Below are 21745 nucleotides of genomic sequence, written 5' to 3'. Positions count from 1 at the left end.
CCTCCAAGTCCAACAGAGAATGGAGGTTTTCTTTGCCCCTCCTTTTGTAATTAATGCATTTATAAAAGGACTTTTTGTTATCCCTAACTGAAATAGCCAAATTTACTTCAAATTCCACTTTTCTTTCCCTAATTTTTTTCCTGCATGACCCAGCTCTATCTGTAAATTCTTCGTAAGTAGCCAGCCCTTTTTTCCATAGTCTGTAAACTTTCTTTTTATCCCTGATTTCTTTCAGAATCTCCCTATTTAACCAAGCTGGCCGTCTTCCCCTCCGGCTGGCCTTTCAGCACAGTGGTATAGCCGTTTGCTGTAGCTTTGTATAGCCTGTTCCTATAGCTTTGTTTGGGTCTTTCTCACTTTGCGTTCAGTTTCCTGAGAAACACAACTCAAAGCACATAATTAGTTTTTCCCCAAGGCTAAGTTGCCTTGGGGCACACACTGGATCTCACCATCTTTTCTCATCACCCACCAGGTATTTCCAGACCCCTGGGCAAAAACAATCCCACGAATGGGTTTGTTTTGGCTGGAGGGAGGAGTAATCCAAACAGATTTCACTAGCATGGCTCTTAGGTGAATCGCTGGAACTTTGTCTCCATATACCGTGTGGAGGGATTCTGCTTGGGCAGGACCAGTTCGATTGACAGAGCCTCTAGTGTTAACTAACCAGGTGGCCTTGGCTAAATGCTTATCCCAGTTCTTGAAAGTTCCTTTGCTTAGTGCTTTTAGAGTTTTTTTAACTGTCCCTTGCACCTCTCAACTTTCCCAGCAGCAGGTGCATGATATGGAATGTGATATACCCATTCAATACCATGCTCCTGTGCCCAAGTGGCCACTAGATTGTTCTTGAAATGAGTCCTATTGTCTGACTCAATGTGATCTGGAGTGCCGTGCATCCACAGGACCTGTTTTTCAAGGCCCAAAATAGTGTTCCGGGCCGTTGCATGTGGTACCGAATATGTCTCTAACCCTCCGGTGGTCGCTTCTACCATGGTAAGCACATAGCGTTTACCTTGGCTAGTCTGTGGCAATGTGATGTAGTCAACCTGCCAGGCCTCTCCGTATTTATACTTGTCCCAGCGTCCACCATACCAGAGGGGCTTCAACCTTTTTGCCTGCTTAATGGCAGCACAGGTTTCACAATCGCGGATAACCTGGGAGATAGTGTCCATAGTTAAATCCACCCCTCGGTCTCGTGCCCATTTATAAGTTGCGTCTCGGCCTTGATGGCCTGAAGCATCATGGGCCCATCGAGCTAGGAACAATTCTCCCTTTTGCTGCTAATCTAGGTCTACTTGTGACACCTCGATATGTGCAGCTCGGTCTGCCTGTCTGTTATTCTCATGTTTTTTATGAGCTCGACTTTTAGGCACATGGGCATCTACATGGCGGACTCTTATATTCAGTTTCTTTACTCTGACAGCAATGTCTTGCCACAGATCAGCAGCCCAGACGGGTTTTCTTCTACACCTCCAAATCATTTTTGTTCCACCAGTCTAGCCATCCCCAGAGAGCATTTGCTATCATCCATGAGTCGGTGTACAAGTAGAGCCTTGGCCATCCTTCTCTTTCTGTGATGTCTACGGCTAATTGGATGGCTTTGAGTTCTGCAAACTGACTCGATTCGCCTTTTCCTTCGGTGGCTTCCGCCACCCGTCGGGTGGGACTCCACACAGCTGCTTTCCACTTCTGGCTCTTTCTTATGATACGGCAGGAACCATCGGTGAAAAGGGCGTAGCATGTTTCTTTATCTGGCATCTGATTATATGGTGGAGCTTCTTGAGCTTGACGCACTGACTCCTCCTCTTCTTCATGTGCTAAACTGAAGTCCCCACCTTTAGGCCAATTAGTTATGATTTCTAAAATTCCGGGGTGATTCGAGCTCCCAATTCAAACACGCTGTGTAATCAAAGCAATCCATTTACTCCACGTGGCATTGGTGGCATGATGCGTAGAGGACACTTTTCCCTTGAACATCCAGCTTAGCACTGGCAGTCAAGGTGCCAGGTACCTCTGAGGCTGCTCATATGCCTTCTGTAATGGTTTGACCCATGGCTTCCTCAGTAACCATTGTATCTAAGGAAGTTACAAGTATTCCACATGTGTCTTCCACGTAGCGGGGGGGGGTGGTGGTTTTGGTTGCTGTTTCCCTGTCCTTGGCTGAGGAGCTGGAGGGAGGTGGTTGAAGTCTGGTCCCTCCGGTCCCTGGTGGTTCTCCTGTCCTGGGTGAGATTGTTTCATTCTTGTTCCCCTTCCTTGAGGTTTTTAATTGTTTTTCTTTTGATTCATTCGGTTTCTTTGGGTTGGGTTGGTGTCTTCCCTATTTTCCGGCTAATCAATCCCCTTTTCTCCCTTCCCCTCTCCCCTGGGGGGTGGGATCCTATGTATTGTGTATACAGTGTGGTTTGTAAATGTTAGTAAATATAATTTATTCTTTTTATTCAGTTCAGTTTCTTTAGAGTGCGTTTCTTTTCAGTTTTTTTTTCCTTTCCTTTGCTGGGAAGGTTCTGGGAGGGGGAAGGGGGGCCAGTCCAGGGTTGGCAACAGCTAGGCCAAACCTGCGACACCGTCATACGCCGCTAAGATTTCCTTGTAATTGGCCTCAGAACTGTTTTAGCTTCGTCTCCAGAAACCAAGTGGTCTCCCTCGCATCTCACCAGGCACTTTTTCTCAGAGGCTCCAGGAGGGACCTTTATCTCCAGCTGTGAAGTAAAGCACATTCTGTACATCTGGTCCTGTCCTGAAAGGTCCAAGAGCCATGTCATGTGCAATTTCTTGCTTGATCTGCTTGAAAGCCTGTTGTTGTTCAAGATCATACTGGAAATTGTTCTTTTTATGGGTCACAAAATAGAGAGGGCTCACGATCTGGCTGTACTCTGCGATGTGCATTCGCCAAAAGCCTATGGCTCCCAGAAACGCTTGGGTCTCTTTCTTGCTAGTCAGTGGAGCCATTGCTACAATCTTATGGATGACGTCGTTTGGAATCTGGCAACGTCCATCTTGCCATTTCACCCCGAGGAACTGAATCTTTCTGGCATGTCCCTTGACCTTATTCTTTTTGATGGCAAAACCAGCCTTGAGGAGAACCTGGATAATATTTTGTCCTTTTCTGAATACTTCTTCTGCTCTGTCTCTTCATACAATGCTGTCATCAATATACTGGATGTGTTCTGGGGCCTCACCCTTCTCTAGTGCAGCCTGGATCAGCCCATAGCAGATGGTAGGACTGTGTTTCCACCACTGGGGCAGTCGATTCCAGATGTACTGCACGCCCCTCCAGGTGAAAGCAAACTGTGGCCTGCACTCTGCTGCCAAGGGAATGGAGAAAAACACATTAGAGATGTCAATAGTGGCATACCACTTTGCTGCTTTGGACTCCAGCTCATACTGGAGCTCCAACATATCTGGCACAGCAGCACTCAGCGGTGGGGTAACTGCATTCAAGCCACGATAGTCCACAGTCAGTCTCCATTCTCCATCAGATTTCTGTACAGGCCAGATGAGGCTGTTGAAGGGTGAATGTGTTCTACTGACCACCCCTTGACTCTCCAGCTACCTGATCATCAAATGGATGGGGATCACAGCATCTTGGTTTGTCCGATACTGTCGCCTATGTAGGGTTACAGTGGCTATCGGTACTTCTTGATCTTTGACTTGGAGTAGTCCCACAGCAGAAGGGTCTTCTGAGAGGCCAGGAAGGGTAGACAACTGTTTGGACTTTTCTCCAATCACCGTGGCTACACCAAAAGCCCACCGGTACCCCTTCGGGTCCTTGAAGCGTCCTCTTTTCAAGTAGTCCATGCCAAGAATGCAAGGGGCTTCTGGCCCTGTCACAATGGAATGCTTTTCCCATTGGTCTCCCGTCCAAGCTCATGTCGGCCTCTACCACTGATAATTCTTGAGACCCCCCCGTTTACTCCAGAAATAGAAACAGTCTCTGTACTCTCATGTTCCGACGGCATTAATGTGCATTGAGCACCAGTATCTACCAGAGCCCGGTATCTCTAAGGATCCCGTGTGCTAGGCCATCAAACCCACAAAGCACAGTAAACCCGATTATCATCCCGGTCCCTCTCCTCCTCCTGGCAGAAGGCAAGGCCCCTCTGTTGTTGCTCCTCATCGGAGTATTCTCCATCTGACTTCAGTGATGCTCTGTCAGAGGCTCCTCCATCAGAGTTGACGGAGTTGTTTCTTTTGTGTCTTGGCGATCGATGTTCCCTCTCCAGGGTCTTTGCCTCAACTATGTGGACCGCCTTTTTACCAGCTATTTTCTTTTTTAATTCTTGCAATCGAGCTTCCAGTTTGGAGGTGGGTTCACCGTCCCATTTCTTCATGTTTTCCCCTAGTTTACACAGAAGGGTCCACAACAAACTACGTTCACTCTGTCTCTTACTCTTGGGCCTTCCAGTTTTCTCACGTGCAGCCTGAGGTGACCGAGAACGAGAATGAGACCAAGACCCTTCTTTGCGACCTTTAGAATCTTTACCTCTAGGGTTTTCTTCATACACAGAGCGTTCATTGTTTCTCTCTACCCCTTCCCCACTGTAGACGGGACGATGCCAGAGTTTGGAGGGGTCTCACATGGTTTCCGTTATTCTCCGTATCTATTGACACATTTTGCCCATGACTACGTCGTCCGCACTCGGAGGATATGCGGATATTAGACAAGGCATGTAGGGTGTAGGGGCACCTTTCATTACCTTATCCCACATTGGCCCTGTGCATACTGTCTTGCTTTGAGGGGAAAAAACAAAATCTTTACCCACAAGCGGAGGAGGGGGGTTTCCTCCACGATAATCACGCCACTCTTTATCAAATTTAAGAAAAGGAACTTTAATCAGGCAATGGATACAAGAAGGATAACTGTTCTTAACTGAAACATATATATATATACGTAGGTATAGATATAACTGTAAACAGACCAGAGCAAACTGCTTCCCCAACACCACAAGAGAAAAAACAACAACACCCTCCCAAACCAGCAGGTTGCCTCCTGGAGAAAAGTTATACTTATGCGCAGTATCAGTGTCACAGCCTGGCTGGCAGCAGGGTGAGCTCCCAGATGAATTCTGTCTCTCCCTCTGTGTCTCTTGTCCCAAATGAAGAAGGAAAACTGGAAGCGGGGAACCACCGCGTGTCCTGGAAAGCAGCTGCAACTTTCTCTCTCCCAGGTCGCTGCCCCAGCCGGGGTGGGCAGGCCGTGATGCTGCAAGTGGCGGTGAGACTGGAGCAGAGACCAGGACCCCAAATGCAGGAACCAGGAGAACAGCTGTGGCAAGAAGAAAAGAAGCGGCTCACCAAGAAGCAGTAGCAGCAGCCACCAGCAACGAGGAGCAGCCAGGAGCAGCCAGAAAATGGCTGCTCCTCTACCCCAGTGCACCCACACCCCACACCCCCCCCCCTTGCTCCTGCGTTCTGCCCAGCTAAAAAAAAATGGGAAAGTCCCCAAAAACAAAAGAGACAACCTGCTCCCACCCAACCGATCAAGAAGAAGATGGTAGCAGTTAACGACTTCTTTTTGTTAACTAATGGCATGGGCAGTTAGCGGCAGGGGAGAGAATTTACATAATAATTCCAAACTACAACAATACAATTTTCTCCGGGACTAGGATGTCATAGTAATCTGGATTGCAATATATAATCTCCGGCATGGCCAATTCCCGCAGATACTGGATGGCTTCTTCTGCAGTGTTCCACTCTCTCGGAGCGCTCATCAGATCCTCTTTAACTGGGTATCTTGCCCTCACGGCACAGAGGATTCGGATCCAGATACTGGAAGCCATCTCCTCCTTTCCTCTTTCCTGTTCTATTTCACGATCTCGGGCAAGAGATCCCAATTGTTGTGCTTCATGACCCTCCAGCACGTGACTACTAGCCCCATTGTCCCAACATCGCACCAGCCAGGTGAGGATTCGTTCATCAGGCAACCGATTATAATCTCTATGTACATCCCAAATCTCCTTTGGGGTCAGTGATCGCGTAATTTCACTTTCTCTCATTATTTCCCGTCCATCTCTCCTGCGTAGAATCCTCTCCACCTGTGTTTTTACTCTTCCGCTCTTCTGTGAAACCTCTCTCACCTCCTCTCCGCCCCTCTCATGTGGAGGTGGGGACTATTCGCTCAGTGAGGATGAGCTTCTATGCCGATCACCCCATGGGGATGAGCTTCTACGCCGTTCATGCCATGGAGATGAGCTTCTATGCCACTGACGCCATGGAGAGGGACTCCTACTTTGTCCACGCCATGGAGAAATACTCTTACGTCGTTCATCATACCTGATGGATGGAGGTAGCGAATAGTCCTTAAGATGCTGGGACAAGGGCCTCCTCTAGTCATCTATTCCCTCCAATGTACTTTTGGTGTGGGGAGGTGGAACCACACCTCCAAGGGAGGGTTGCATCTGGAGAGGTAGAAATGGTTCTTCCTCAGGCTCATGGAAATGCACTGACCTCCTCTTTACATCTTCTGGGATCTTGAATATGTAGTCAGGGTACATATCATTGAGTGATCCTCTACCCTGGATCACTTGCACCGTCTCCTTCTTTCCTCTTGACACTCCTCTGCTCTCCTTTGGACGCGCCCCTAGTTCTTTCGGATGTGCCTCCAGTCCTTTTAGGTGTGCTCCGTCTCCTGTGACCACTTCTTCCTCCCTAGCGGTCACTCTTTCCTCTATTGTGACTACTATTTCCTCCCTTGCCGTTGCTCCTTCCATTGTCATAACCATTTCTTCCTCTCTCACAGCGGCTCCTTCATCCATTACTGCTGCCCCTTTATCTCTCACAGTTGCTCCTTCGTCCGCCACTGCTCTTTCGTCTACTACTTCTTGTGTGGACGGAATGGGTTCTTCTTCTTCTTCCTCCCCTTCTTCTTCTTCTACACGTTCCAGTCGCGGGGATGGGTCTGTAGGTTCTGCGGTCTCCTTTGTCCACGTCTTCTTCTTCTTTATGGGGGCAATGGTAATCTTTGGTTTTGTAGCTCGAGCTTGAGTTCCAACAGAGCGAGCGTGTCTTGGGTTGAGCTGGCAAAACGCCAAGTGTCCAAGAAAGAGAGAAAGGGTTCCTCCTCCCCCCAACCAGCCAAGGGAAAAAGAAGAGGGAGAGAGGAAAAAACACCTCCAAACCAGGTTTATGCTGAAACTAACTATATGTTGTTGGAAGAAATTTGAACTTAGAAGTTTTTGTGCACAGCCCAGGCCATGGAGAGGGAAATGGGGCCTCTGTATCCTTGAGCCTGCTTCAAGAAGAGCAGTAAACAACAGAAAGAATGCAGCAGCTGCCAGGAGAAGCAGGTAAACACATTGATACAGAAAGGCATAGTTTTGAGAAAAGTACCAATCCAGCTGGTAGCACGCCCTAGCCATAGACCAATGATATTCCTGTACTATTCGTAGACTGAGAGAATATGCGATATGTGTGTGTGTAATGTAAACAATAAATTAGAACACTGACCAATACTCCTATGGAGGTTACATCGTGATTCTCGCGCCGGAACCTGGGGAGCTCAAAAAACCGACATTTCTTACTTTAATATGTATTCATACAGAAAAGGGAAAATTAAGAGAAAACTACAATATAACACACACTTACACAAGTTACATATATATAACAAGAAATAACTTCCCACTCCCCAGTTAATACAAAGTCCATTACTCTAGATTCATAAGCAGTCTAAAAGACACCCTGCAAGAAAGAGAAAGTATAACAACAAAATATTTCTACTTCCCTGAATTCAAACAAAATGCAAGCAGAGGCAGCAGGAGCAGGAGCAAGGCCTATTCCAAGACAGAAGCTGGATCACGTCCGGCTTGTACCTTGGCCATAGCAGAACTGACTTAACACCTCCCACTGCTGCACACATATCTTAAGTTTGCGACATCTGGTATGAAATACTTCCTTGGTTGCCCAGTCAGGTGATAGCTGTCTCTCAATCCACATAGATTCTCTGAGCCTGAATATTTGAGGCCTAGCTAAAACCACTACAGAGCGGAAGCTGTGTTGGCTTTGACTTGGGTCTGAGTTTTAACTGCGGTTCCAGTGGACTTAGTAAAGATGGATCTCTTTCTCTGTTGGGGTATATTTGGTTTCGGATCCTCTGTAGCCTCGTCTCCAGAATCCAAGTGGTCAGCCTCGAGTCTCACCAGGCACCTTCTGCCAAAGGCTCCAGAACAGGCCATTATTCCCGGCAGTGGAGTAGAGCGTGTTCTGTATGTCTGGTCCTGTCCTGACTGGTCCAAGGGCTACAGCCTGAGCAATTTCCTGCTTCATCTGGTCCAAGGCTTGTTGCTGCTCAGGGCCCCAGTGGAAATCATTCTTCTTACGGGTTACCAAGTAGAGAGGGCTTACGATCTGACTGTATGCTGGGATATGCATCCTCCAGAACCCTATGGCACCCAGGAAGGCTTGTGTTTCCTTTTTGCTGGTAGGTGGAGACATTGCTGTGATCTTATTGATGACTTCTGTCGGAATCTGACAGCATCCATCCTGCCACTTCACTCCCAGGAACTGGATCTCTTGGGCTGGTCCCTTAACCTTACTCTATTTGATGGCAAAGTCAGCTCCCAGAAGGATCTGGATTATTTTCTTTCTTTTTTTAAAAAAGTTTTCTGCTTTGTCCCCCCACACAATGATGTCATCAATGTACTGCAGGTGTTCTGGAGCCTCACCCTTCTCCAGTGCAGTCTGGATCAATCCATGACAGATCTTGGGACTGTGTTTCCACCCCTGGGGTAGTCGGTTCCAGGTGTACTGCACGCCCCTCCAGGTAAAAGCAAACTGTGGCCTGCACTCTGGTGCCAGAGGAATGGAGAAGAACGCATTAGCAATGTCAATAGTGACATACCATTTCGCTGCCTTGGACTCCAGCTCATACTGGAGCTCCAGCATATCCGGCACAGCGGCACTCAGCGGTGGGGTAACTGCATTCAAGCCACGATAGTCCACAGTCAATCTCCATTCTCCATCAGACTTACGCACAGGTCAGATGGGGCTGTTGAAGGGTGAGTGGGTTTTGCTGACCACCCCTTGGCTCTCCACTTCATGGATCATCTTATGGATGGGAATCACAGCATCGCAGTTCGTTCGGTATTGCCGACGGTGCACTGTTGTGGTGGCAATTGGCACCTGCTGTTCCTCAACTTTCAACACACCAACAGCAGAAGGACTTTCTGAGAGACCTGGCAATGAGTTCAATTGTTCAATCCCTTCGGTCTCTACAGTGGCTATTCCAAAAGCCCATCTATGCCCCTTTGGGTCCTTAAAATATCCATTCCTGAGATAGTCAATGCCCAGGATACATGGGGTGGCTGGACCAGTCACAATGGGGTGTTTCTGCCAATCTCTCCCTGTCAAGCTCACTTCAGCTTCTAGCACAGTCAACGCTTGAGACCCCCATGTCACCCCAGAAATAGAAATAGTTTCTGAGCCCACATGTCCTGATGGCATTAATGTGCATTGAGCGCTGGTATCAACCAAATCCTTATACTTTTGTGGGTCTGATGTGCCAGGCCATCGAATCCACACAGTCCAATAGACACGGTTGTCCCGTGCCTCTACCTGGCTAGAGGCAGGGCCCCTCTAACACTGGTCTTGGTCATAGCAGTCGGAACCTTTTCTCGATGAGTACACCTGGGAGGTGCCCTCCAGTGGGTCAGATTCTTGCCCATGGGAAACTGGGACTGCACTTACTCTCACTGACCTTCTTCCATTCTCCTTCAGTCTTGTACTCGGGCTGCAAGAGCACGGGTGGGTTTCCCATCCCACCGTCCCATGTCTTCTCCATGTTTGGCCAGGAAGTACCACATCTCGGTTCGTGAGGTCTGCCCGCTTCCTCTGGTTGGGGGGCGTCTGGCTCTGATTTCAGAGGTTCTCATTCGCACTGGTGCCACTTGGAGACTTTCCCTAATCTCTGCTCTAATCTCCTCTCTAAATTTCTCTGCTCATTCTTTACCTTTGCAGGTAGTGCCTTGAGACTCTCAACCAATGTCTCTACAGCAGAAATACGGGCCTGCAGTGGGCTGTGGGTCATGCCTTCATTTATCTGGAGCTTATTTGCTACAGCGCCCACTGTTTCTTGGTTCTCTTCCCTATACATGGATGCCAGGAAATTGGTGTATTCAGCTGGCCCCGTGTGTGAGGGGTTCCACCACATATGTGGTGTGCATCTGACCTTGTCAGGGTCATTATTGGTTTGCCCACCCCTTCCAAAAAGCACTTCCATCATTTCCATCTCCCTCAGACGTAGAATTCCTTCTTCCATGGTCTTCCAAGTCTTCTTAATGGGATGTTCCTGCAGGATTTCTCTATAAACAAACTTCTTTCTTACACTCATTAGAAGTCGTGCCCAGAGTGAAAGGGGCTTTGATTCCCTCACGAACACCTGTTCAATAGCCACATCCTGGGCCAGAGCCCCCAAAAACCTGGCTTCAGCACCATCCAGTTGTAAGGTTTCACACATAAGGTCCCAAACTCGGATCAACCAAGTCAGGATGGGCTCGCCCGGGTGTCGAGCAATGTCTTCCTGCAAACCACGGAGGTTATCAAATGACAATGACTCGGTGATGATCTCAGGCTCTGGGTCTGCTTGCTGTGAAGGTGCAGCAGCCCCTTCATCATCCGCTGGATGGACTGGTTTGGTCTTATATTTCCTTTTCTGGATAGCGGCAACTTCCATAGGCTTGGACTGTCCTCCTGGCTTAACCTCGTCCTGCGTCACTGTGCCATCAGAGGTTTTGCCCTCTTCCCCTTTTTTAGCCCTGTCCTGCGTCACTGTGACATCAGGGGTATTATTCTCTTCTTTTTTCCCCCTCACTGTGATGTCAGGGATTTGACTCTCTTCCTTTTTCCCCCTCACTATGATGTCGGGGGGGGTTGACTCTCTTCCTCTCCCCTCTGCACTGGGCTGGACTTCTGAATGCGTTCTCGAAAAAACCCTGGCCCTACCTTCAAACATGAGGTATACTATTGTTATACAAACTTGAATAGAAACCATAAAGACCAAACTATCTCTGGCATCTAGAGAGAACTTAAACATCCCAAAAGCCGTTGTAGCAGTCCTGAAGGGGGAGTGGACAAAGGGTTGGGAGAAAACACTCCCCTTTGTTCCTTCCCAAGGGTCAGTACTACTATCACTAAATCCCCAGAGGTAGCTACTTAGGTTAGGGCAGGAATACAGCCTTGAGAACACCATCCAAATGACACCCACAGGCATTGAATTCATAGCACTATAAATCCAAAGTAAGAATTCAATTATAATTGTGGCTATTTGAGTTTTACTCATTGATTTGTTGGTAAGACTTAAACCTGCCGCTCCTTTTGGCATGAATTTGTATCAACAAAAAGCCAATATATTATGCAGGATGGTCCTGATGGACCCTAAACTCAATACACACATGGTGCCACAAGAACAGTTATCCTTCTTTGTTCACAAGCCCCATACGTTGGGCGTCATAAATATGTCTTGATTTGAGGGGAAAAACCAAAATGTTTACCCACAAGCGGAGGAGGGGGGTTTCCTCCACGATAATTATGCCACTGTTTATGAAATTTAAGAAAAGGAACTTTAATCAGACAATGGATACAAGAAGGATAACTGTTCTTAACTGATATATATATATGTATATATATATATATATATATATATATATATATATGTAGGTATAGATATAACTGTAAACTGACCAGAGCAAATTGCTTCCCCAACACCACAAGAGAAAAACAACAAAAAACCTCCAAAACCAGCAGGTTGCCTCCTGGAGAAAAGTTATACTTATGGGCAGTGTCAGTGTCACAGCCCGGCTGGCGGCAGGGTGAGCTCCCAGATGAATTCTGTCTCTCCCTCTGTGTCTCTTGTCCCAAATGAAGAAGGAAAACTGGAAGTGGGAAACCGCTGCGTGTCCTGGAAAAAGCAGCTGCAACTTTCTCTCTCCCAGGTAGCTGTCCCAGCCGGGGTGAGCAGGCCGTGATGCTGCAAGTGGCGGTGAGACTGGAGCAGAGACCGGGACCCCAAATGCAGGAACCAGGAGAACAGCTGTAGCAAGGAAAAAAGAAGCGGCTCACCAAGAAGCAGCAGCAGCAGCCAGCAGCAACGAGGAGCAGCCAGGAGCAGCCAGAAAAGGGCTTCTCCTCTACCCCAGCGCACACACACACACACCCTGCTCCTGCGTTCGGTCCAGCTAAAAAAAAAATGGAAAAGTCCCCAAAAACAAAAGAGACAGCCTGCGCCCCACCCAACCAATCAAGAAGAAGATGGTAGCAGTTAACTACTTATTTGTGTTAACTAATGGCATGGGCAGTTAGTGGCAGGGGAGAGAATTTGCATATTAATTCCAAACTGCAACAGTGTTGAGTCTGAGTTTCAACTGCGGTTTCAGTGGACTTGGCAGAAATAGCAATTTCCGGATTTGCAGCTTGAGTTTGAGTTTCCACAGAGCAAGCAGGAGCTGTGTTGGCTTTGGCTTGAGTCTGGATCTCGGAAACAGCATTGGCCTCATGCTGTGTTTGGACTCCATTCTCTGTGGATGGGACGGGAACATCACTGGTCATAGTAGGGACGGCATTGACTTCCTGGATTTTAGCTTGAGCCCCAGTTTCAGAAACAGCATTGTCTTTCTGCTGTTTTTGGACTCCACTTCCGATAGGCTGAACAGGAGCATCATGGGTCTTGGATGGCATATTTTCATTTCCTGTTTTGGCCTCAACCCTTTTGAAAGTTGTCCATGGCAAATTGATAAGCACTAGCCAGGCCCCAACACAAAGCAGAGAATCGCATATACGGATCCTTGTAGGAAAAACACTCTTCTGATAAACGGCAGGCCAGCTCACCAGAATCACACACTTGTTCTGGCGTGAACTCCCAGTTAATGGGAGGTGCCAAATGCCCTAACACTTTACCGAGATACAACCAGGCCCAATCCTACCCAGGGACTGGCCTGTCCGAAGCCCTTTCCAAAGTTCCAGTGAGTCCCTTTGAGGCATGACCTTTCTTAGATCTAAAACAGAGGAAGCCACAAAACACCAGCATTCTTCCAATTTTAAACAATTTCATTACCTTCATAAACAATAGTGTTGTCACTACAAAATTTAGGTAATAATTGGAACTAGCTGTAACAATAGGTATCTCTTTTAACAGGCCTTTAATGTCACCATTTAGGAAAGACTCATTTGGGTGACCTTCTTCATCCGGACCTGGATGCTTCCCTAGGGGACTCCCTAAAATGAACACAAGCATTGCCAGCATCGGTACACAAAAAGGTAGAATGACTCTTAACAGGAGGCCTTTCAACATAAGAGGCCGTGGTGTCATGCCGACTTCGGGGTCATGGTTAGAGCGACCCCCTCTGGTTCCCCTGAAGTAATTCCTAAAAAAGATATTAATTATTCTGCTCATCGTTTACCTTAACCTCAATCCTGTGTTCCCAAACAAAAAACCCTTGTTTATATCAACAAAGTGCTCTTGGCTGCTTTCCCGGTAATTGTTTTGTAATAAAAACTTCAGCTGGCAGTTCTTCCGGACTCTGGCAGCGTTCCCAGACACTGTTCTGTAAACAATAGATTGCTTACAAGACGTAACCTGAGTTTGGCTGTATTCCCAGGAAGTGATTTCCAAAACACCTGAAGAGTATATCCCACTTCTGACACCAAAAGTTTGTGTCTTGGGTTTAGCTCAGCTCTTTCCCGCTAAGCCCAGACCGCCTCTCCCCCCCTCCTTCCCACACTCCTGGAGCAAAACGGGGGGGGGGGGGGGAACCTGAAAAGACAGCAAGATCTCAAAAGAAACCAGACTGAATTAAAGCATACATATATTTTCTAACATTCACTACTACACATGCAATTCATACTTACTCTGGAAGCCCCCAGGGAAACAAAAAAAAAGGAAGAGGGAAAGGGGGATGGGAACAAGAAGGAATGGGGAAAAAAAACCACGACAAATGAAATACAACCAAAACTTTGGGAAAAGAAGAAGAGAAACTGGCAAAGATACAATCTCATCACTCCGAGGGACAAAACCAACAGAACAAGAGATCTCCATCTGTGTCATTTCTGCTCCCCCAAGCCTCCCTGGGAGCAGCAAGCCTAAAACTAAACCCCTCTCTCCTGTTACGTGGAAAACACATGTGGAATACCTCTGCCGCGGCAGCGACCCGAGAGAGAGAGAGAGATGAGTCATGGCTGCTTTCGGGACATACTGCAGACCTTTCCTCCTGGGAATTATCACCATCCCTCCACTCCCAGTTTTTTCCTTCTTTGTTTGGGACAAAGGACAAGGAGAGAGATTTCATGTGAGTGCTCACCCCTTGTCTCTGGGAAAAGACTGAGAATTCACCTCGCAGCTAGCCGAGGTGGTACACTGACACTGTCCATAAACATAACTGCTCCAGGAGGAACCTACCATTTGGGGGTTGTTCTCTTTTGTTTTTTTACTTTTGGTGCTAGAGGAGTAGTTTGCTCTGGTCTGTTTACAGTTATATCTATATCTACATATATATATATTGTCTTGGTTTGAGGGGAAAAACCAAAATGTTTACCCACAAGTGGGGGAGGGGGCCTCCTCCACAATAATCACATCACTCTTTCTCAAATTTAAGAAAAGGAACTTTAATACAAGAAGGATAACTGTTCTTAACTGTTATATATATATATATATATATATATATATATATATATGTAAATATATGTAAACAGACCAGAGCAAAATGCTTCCCCAACATCACAAGAGAAAAAAAACAACAACACCCCCAAACCAGCAGGTTTCCTTCTGGAAAAGAGTTATGAGGCAGTATCAGTGTCACAGCCTGGCTGGTGGCAGGGTGAGCTCCCAGATGAATTCTGTCTCTCCCTCTGTGTCTCTTGTCCCAAATGAAGAAGGAAGACTGAAAACGACGAACCGCTGCGTGTCCTGGAAAAGCAGCTGCAAGTTCTCTCTCCCAGGTCGCTGCCCCAGCCGGGGCGGGCAGGCCGTGATGCTGCAAGTAGCGGTGAGACCGGAGCAGAGGCCGGGACCCCAGATGCAGTCAGTTGTTTGAAACCTTCCTGCAATTGCTCAAGGCTCTTATGTTGTCTCAGGTTTGGCCTAGCTTCTTACCAAACCTGGACTGCCCTCTCCCTCCCCCCTGAGTCCCCGTAGCAAAGGAAAAAAACTGAAAAGAGAAAATTAAGAGGAAACTACAATATAACACACACTTACACAAGTTACATATATATAACAAGGAATAACTTCCCACTCCCCAATTAATACAAAGCCCATTACTCTAAATTCATAAGCACTCCAAAAGACACTCAGCAAGAAAGAGAAAGTATAACAACAAAATATTTCTACTTCCCTGAATTCAAACAAAATGCGAGGCAACAGAAGCAGGGCCTAGCATAGTAGAGGAGCTGCTAGATGTCTTCCTCTTAGTGCAGCCATGGTGGAACTAACTAAGCCACTCCCACACACTGAATTTTATACCCTTTGAGACGATGCAATATGGTGTGGAATGCAATATTATTGGCTGGAAGAAGTCAGCTGTTAGCTAGCTCAGCCCAGCTCAAGTCAGCTGACAATTTCAGGCCTAATCTGAACTTTAAAGCCTAATTTTTTGGCCTACTTGGCTAAACCCATAACATATGTATAGATTGGGAATGATCAGATAGATTCATGCAACACATTCCTTCAAAGTCTTTACATCCATGGCCTTGAGCTAACAGCAGGAAGTCTATGGCTGCCCTACTTTGCAAAACTGCATGCTTGATGCTATTCACGAGTGGTTAACTTTGAAAGGGGTTTTGGCGTTACGTTTAGTTCTTTGCTGTTTAACAAGCCAATTGTTAAATTAACTTTAAAGATTTCACAGTGACTTTTATTAAACATGTCTTAAATGGGTTTTTGGATGTTGCTGTAGAGAGACAAAAGGAATTTTCTTTAGATTCATTACTAATCAAAGCAATAGAACTAAAATAACTACAGTGACTAAAATACTTGTTATGCTTTCTTTCCAGTAAATTGATTAACTAACTATTAAATCTTAGCTTTCTCAACTAAAAATTAAAAGTAGATGATGTTACTATTAGCTTTTTTTATAAAGTCTTTTAGCTATCTTAAATTTGCATGAAAAGGCATTGAATGATCTGACAAATGCATGCAGCACATCTATCAAATTTTTCAAGACTAAGGCCTTGAGCTAAAAGCTGTGCTGAAAGCAAGGAAAATTAAAAGCAGCTCTAATTTGCAATAATGCATACTTAATAGTTTCTACATCACTGGTAAGACAAGGCATCTAAATTCTTCAGGTAGTTCTTTGGTCCTTAAAGATGCATTTATCAGTCATTTCAGACATCAGAGAATAGATACACACACACTCTGTCATTCTGAGAATTTTTCTTTCTTTGTAATTGTGCCACAAAAATGACAGGGAGTCTTGAATATAATTATGAATTGGCCTGAAGGTGAGAACTTTGGTCTGCCACATGAAGAGGAGGAAGAGTAAATGATACGTGCTGAGGAAGCTCCACCATACAATCAACTGCCAAAAGAAGAAACATGGTACACAACAAGTTGCCGAAACTACTGAAGGACAAGGTGGATTGAGTCAATTTGCAGAGCTCAAAGCCATCCAATTGGCCCTGGACATTGCTGAATGAGAGAAGTGGCCAAGGCTTTACCTCTACACTGACTCAAGGACGGTAGCCAATGCGCTGTATTGTTAACTAGTACTTTTCCTATTTAAAGTTAAGCTTGCTACATTGCAAATAGAGCAGCATTTAAATTACTGGTTCTAAAAATAAAAAGGGGGAAAGAAGTGACAGTAACAGTGAATGACAGAGTGAATAATAGAGTGAATGATAAATAAAAGTAGCTAAAGAAATTGCTTCAAAATGGACTATAGATGGATTATAACTAAAAAGTTTTTATCTATGGTGAAAACTAAATTGGAGATTTTTTGTAATTGTGACAATTGTGCTGTAGTTAACACCAAGTGCAACTGGTCTTCTGCAAGAGCCCTGCAGAAAGCTATTGTTGCTATATTTTATGGCACAATTACAAAAAGAGAAAATTGTCAGAATGACAGTGTGTGTGTGTGTGTATTCTCTGATGTTTGTATTGACTGATGAATGCATCTTTAAGGACCAAAAAACTATTTGCAAAATGTAAATGCCTTGTCTAACTATTGATGTAGAAACTATTAAGTATGCATTATTGCAAATTAGAGTTGCTTTTGATTTTCTTTGCTTTCGGCACAGCTTTTAACTCAAGTCCTTAGTTTTGAAGAATTGATAGATGTGCTACATGAATTTGTCAAATCATTCAGTGTCTTTTCGTGCAGATTTAAGATGGCTAAAAGACTATATGAAAAAGCTAATAGTAACATCATCTGCTTTTGATTTTTAGTTAAAAAGGCTAAGATTTAATAATTAGTTATTCAGTTTTCAAAACACTAAAACACTATAGTTATTTTAGTTCTATTGCTTTGATTGCTAACAAAACTAAAGAAAATACTTTTTGTCTCTCTGTAGCAACACCCAAAGACCCGTTTAAGACATGTTTAATAAAAAACACCGTAAAATCTTTAAAGTTAATTCAACAATTAGCTTGTTAAACAGCAAAGAACTAAACATAATGCCAAAAATCCTTCCAAAATTGACCACTCATGTGAATAGCATCAAACATGCAATTTTGCAAAATAAGGCAGCCATAAACTTCCTGCTGTTAGCTCAAAGCCATAAATGCAAAGACTGTAAAAAAATGTGTTCTGTAAACCTATCTGGTCATTCTCAATCTATACATGAAGTCTTAAACAACTGCAAGAAAGTTTTTAGCAATTAACAGTTTCAACTTCTCCTTACAGTAATTGGTTTAAATCATTATGTATTACCAAGTAGCTACAAAAGTTATTTAAGCAAAGTTTTGTGTGTTTAACTACTATTTTAATCTGCTTGCTTGTGCTTAGCTGTGCCTTAGGTTATATGAAACAGCTAGTGTTGAAGACAATTAACCAAGCCAGGGTTGTGCAAAAAGAAAAAAGGGCAATTGCTGGGAGAAATTTGAACTTAGAAGTTTATGTGCACAACCCAGCCCATGGAAAGGAAAACAGAGCCCCTGTATCTTTAAGCCTGCTTCAAGAAGAGCAGTAAACAACAGAAAGAATGCGGCAGCCATTAGGAGAAGTAGGTAAACACATTGATACAGAAGGGAATAGTTCTGAGAAAAGTACCAATCCAGCTGCATGGTAAAGCAAGCACACCCTAGCCATTAACCAATGATATTCCTGTACTATTTGTGGACTCAGAAAGTATGTGATATGTGTGTGTGTAGTATAAACAATAAATCTGAGCACTGACCATACTTCTATGAAGGACACGTCTTTGACTCTTGTGCCGGAACCTGGGGAGCTCAAAAAAAAGACATTTTTTACTTTACCTCCACTGAGTCGCCCAGTTAATAACCCAGATTCCAACCACCCAAATCCCAGAAAACCTCCCCAAAACTCTTCCCAAGAAACCTTCCAGCAACAGAAAGAAATTAACAAGAAAATGTTCACCTCCCTAGATAAACAACGGTGCGGACGGCCTAATCTCAGGAATCAGGGCAGCAGGATCCTCTCAGGTCAGGAACAGGGACCGAAAGAGACAGAAACTCCTCCTCCCTCTCTTATTATACCCCTTGACACTTCTTGATGATGTCAGATGATATGAAATACTTCTTTGGTTGCTTAAGTCAGGTGATGTTTGTCCCTTTTAATCTATGTCACATCCTTTGAGTCCTGCTAAAAACTGAGGCCTAAATGGGACCTACACTGAAACTAAAGCCAAAACTACCACATACTCTTTTTAACTATATACATATATATATACACATATATACAATGAAACATTACAAACTCTTTTCACTCAAAATTAGGTCCCCTTGTGGTACACAACGTGTTTCCCATCTTTTTGCATTACCCACCAAGTGCAACCAGGTCCTTGAGCAAAAACAGTCCTTCGGATGGGTTTGCCTTTGTTTGAGCCGGGACTAACCCACACAGTCTGTCCTTACATACCTCTCATATGGACCACAGGGACTTTATCTCCATCTACAGTATTCAAGAGTTCTGATTGGGCAGGGCCAGCTCGATTGATGTAGCCTCAGGTGTTGACCAACCAGGTGGCCTTTGCCAAATGCAGCTCCCAGTGTTTGAAAGTTCCCCCCACCCAACGCCTTCAAGGTGGTTTTCAGCAGTCCATTGCACTGCTCAGTTTTCCTGGCAGCTGGTGCATGGTAGAGGATATGATACACCCACTCAATGCTGTGCTCTCTGGCCCAGGTGTCTATGAGGCTGTTCTTGAAGTGGGTGCCATTGTCATACTCTCTTCTCTCTGGGGTGCCATGTCTCCACAGGACTTGTTTTTTCAAGGCCCAGGATGGTATTCTGGGCAGTGGCATGAGGTATGGGGTATGTCTCCAGCCATCCAGTGGTTGCCGCTACCATGGTCATCATGTAGCATTTGCCTTGGCGTGTTTGGGGAAGTGTGATGTAGTCAACCTGCCAGGCCTCCCCATACCTGTATTTCAGCCACCGTCCACCATACCATAGAGGCTTCACCCGCTTGGCCTGTTTGATGACAGCACATGTGTCACAGTCATGGATAACCTGTGAGACACTGTCCATGGTTAGATCCACCCCTCAGTCACGAGCCCATCTGTATGTTGCATCTCTGCCCTGATGACCAGAGGCATCATGGGCCCAGCGAGCTATTAACAATTCTCCCTTATGCTGCCAATCCAGATCTACCTGAGAGACTTTAAACCTGGGGATCTCAAAACCCGACATTTTTTACTTTATCTACATGTCATCCAACTTCCTGTCACATGCTTTGGTTCTCACAAAGCATCTCTGGGTATTGTAGTTCAAACAAACACTGGACTGAGATAAAGCGTAGCTCTTATATTGGACAGCTGCACTGACTACAGCACACTGTGGCTGAGATTTGTCTTCAGCAGGGTGGAATGCAGCCACCTCAAGCCCAAAGATCGAAGCTCTGAAACAAATCATGAAAAGACAAGTCTACAGCGTCCCTCAGAGCAAAGCAGAGAGCATAAAAAAAAGCCTGCAAGAAATCCCATTCTGAATTAATTCCTCTGTTAATTTGACTCTCATTAAAAAGATATAGAGCATTGTAAGCATTTAATAATTTGGAAAAAAGTTTGTTTTTGTCTCCACAGATTGAAGTCAGCGATGGATACAAAAAGCAATTCCCCTGATTGAACCTTAAAAGATAGTTTTCCTTAAATTAGCAGTTTAACTTTATGCTTTCAATTTGATCCCTCAAATTGAAACCCAAAACACCAATTGGAAATGGATGCATCTCCATCTGATGCTGTAACCGTGGGAGACGGGTTTTTGGACCTGAGAGACGACTCCACGGGAGTTAGCAGCAACAGGCCCCTTTATTCATACGCACACACACTTATATACATCTTTAAGACTGTAACCTTCCGCAGGTGATGACACTTTGGCACTGATTATTGGCTAACAATGCTGTTTATATTACAAAGCTCTTCATAATTGGCTGACCATGCACATCTGCTGAGAAAGTCGGCAGCAGCCATTTCTGATTTCATTAATTAGTTCTTAAGGCTACAGCACTAATTTACATAGGCAGTTCAGCATATGGCTTGCTTTTTAGGTGAAATACCATATAAAATTCCAACATTATGGTATTAGGCATTTTCAAAGAGCTTTTGCAGTTTTAGAAGTACCAAAGTAAATTAAAACAGATAATGGTCCTGCTTATATAGCACAATGAACCAGAATTTTTTTTAGACAAGTGGGGTATTACTCATGTTACTGGAATCCCTCACTGTTACTAATGTGAACAACTGAGACCAAATCTATGCACATTTACCACAAGTAACACAAGAATTACAACAATTAGAATTGTTAGGATCTGTTCTTATAGATGTAGAATATTAATGTGACATAACCAGTTTATAGAAATACTATTGTTTGTTGTAGTTATATTTTTGTTAGGATTTTTAAGTCATTTAATGCACCTGTAGCATTGCATACAGGGGTGTTTTTAATTTGTTAAGAAAATTAGGATGTTAGGTAAATAGAATAATGCACACATTTTTAAAGCTTATACACACTCTTCAAACTATCTAACAACACACTGCTATAGGTAAACATTTACTAAGATATATTCCATAAAATTGGTGGATCCACACAGTTCTTATCTATCTTATTTTTAACTTTATTAATAGAGCTCTTCACATGTATCTTTCTGCAGAAATTAGCAGGTCTCTCCTCTCACTTTGCTATGAGCCCAAGGTCATCTTGCAGATTCCACTGTTATCTTTGAGGCTTCTATCTGGAAAGCTGCCCTTGGCTCTCTTGCCTGAAAACTTGCATGTTCTTCAACAGTATTGTTCTTTTTGTACTCAGTTATTTCATATCCTATTAGCAGTAGTGATTTTAGTTACTGCCTCAAGTTGCTTATGCCCTCATGGTTTGTTTTGATGCCTTAGATTCTGCTATCATGTGGTTAGATGATAAACAACTGTCCTAGTTCAGCAGGAGGGACCAGCTAACCCTGTGTGGGGGTGATCAAAGCTGTGTATTCTACCCCCTCTATTCATTCCCCAAGGTCAATGGGCCATTAGCAGCAGCTGCCCAGGGAGCCACTATCACCTTCACACCCAGCCTGAGGGGGGCGGAGCTGCTAATGGGCCATCAACAGCTCAACACCCCCTGGCTCCCAGAGTTAATCACCCATTGTGTGAGTCCCCGCC

This window comes from Pithys albifrons, chromosome 26 (genome assembly GCF_047495875.1).
Source record: "Pithys albifrons albifrons isolate INPA30051 chromosome 26, PitAlb_v1, whole genome shotgun sequence".
Taxonomy (NCBI): domain Eukaryota; kingdom Metazoa; phylum Chordata; class Aves; order Passeriformes; family Thamnophilidae; genus Pithys; species Pithys albifrons.
This window is presented reverse-complemented; position numbering follows the sequence as displayed.